At 43.0% G+C, this 1,434-nt stretch overlaps 1 pseudogene; it reads left to right on the plus strand.

Annotated features, from left to right (window-relative positions):
* The first annotated feature begins 266 nt into the window (after positions 1–266).
* LOC132207760 (U2 spliceosomal RNA) lies at positions 267–430 on the plus strand (annotated as a pseudogene).
* The last annotated feature ends 1,004 nt before the right edge of the window (positions 431–1,434 follow it).

Genomic DNA, 1,434 nt, shown 5'->3' on the forward strand with positions numbered 1-1,434 from the left:
TATGAAACCCCTCATCCAGAATAGAAAAAAAGGGCCCTATCTGGTAACTGGGTCCAGCTGGCGCCTTCCCCAACTGGTCAGGGGGCCAATAGGGACTGTGCGGGGTGAAGACTGCCGGTGTATTTTCTTTGCTTTGATTTTTTTCTTCGATGTTTTGTTTTTTTTTTCCCTTTAGTTGGTGTACGTATGCCCTGGGTAACCCAGAGCAGCTTGCATGACTGGGTAGGTGTATGAATGTGTTTTTTTATACATCTTATGAATAAAGTATATTTTTTCAAATTAAAAAAAATGTTCTTATCAGCTTTTAATATCTGATATGTTCTTTACTTAAGGACCCTATATTAAACCGATTTTTAAGAACAGCAGCTTGCTCTGTCCTCTCCATGCATCATCCTGGTATTGCAGTATTCCTAGGAATGGTGCAGTCTCGTTAAACCAATTTTAAAAACAGCCTTATCAAAAACTGAAGAAGGGTGTCTAGGCCTGAGGCATCGGACTTCCTGCTCCTTTGCTGTTTGGCCTGCTGTGTTCATCCAGCTCTGGACCTTGTAATCTCCAGCAGATCAGCACTCTGGAACCATAACAGCCCTTAGCCCAACAAGTCCACATCAAACCTCAGAGTATCCCAGCCAGACCTACACCCCACCTAATCAAACTCTCCCTTAACACAACAGGCAATTTAACATGGCTAATCTACCTAGCCTGCACATCTTTGGACTGTGAGAGCACTCTGAGGAAACCCACACAGACACAGAGAGAATGTGCAAACTCCACACAGGCAGTCACCAAAGGCTGGAATCAAACACGTGTCCTGGTGCTGTGAGGCCGCAGTGCTAAATACTGAGCCACCATGCCGCCAAAGTGCTTTCTCTCAGCACTCTCACCCAACTTTCTCCAAATATGCTTTTTCCAAGGTAACCGTTAATCTCTCCTTTTCTGCATGCTCAGCACTTGTTCTAATGTTCGTGCCTCATCTGTGGTGCATGTCGCATCTTCCCACCAACACCATCCCTGAATATTCACACATGGCAACAGAAGTAAAAGAAAATTGCCTGCCAATACTACCTCATTACAAATAGCATTTCAGAAAAAAAAAACAAAAGATGAAGCGATCGAAGTATTCACTAGTTTTGACTTTGATGGTGACGACTTGGGATGTATTGAACTAGAGATTTTGGAAACACTGTGAGCTAGGAAAAGATATGGCATATACACTGCACGTTTTTCATTTGAGTGCAACAGCAACCAATCAAATATGTGCTTTATTTTTCTCAAGTCAAGGCCTGTGAGTTTAATCAGATTACCAATTCACGAACATGGGATACAACTGCAAATGACCAAGCCAATTCTCACATTAGCCAGACCAGGAGATAGAACATAGAACATAGAACATAGAACAGTACAGCACAGAACAGGCCCTTCAGCCCACAATGT

The sequence above is a fragment of the Stegostoma tigrinum genome, unplaced genomic scaffold, assembly GCF_030684315.1.
Source record: "Stegostoma tigrinum isolate sSteTig4 unplaced genomic scaffold, sSteTig4.hap1 scaffold_148, whole genome shotgun sequence".
NCBI lineage: Eukaryota > Metazoa > Chordata > Chondrichthyes > Orectolobiformes > Stegostomatidae > Stegostoma > Stegostoma tigrinum.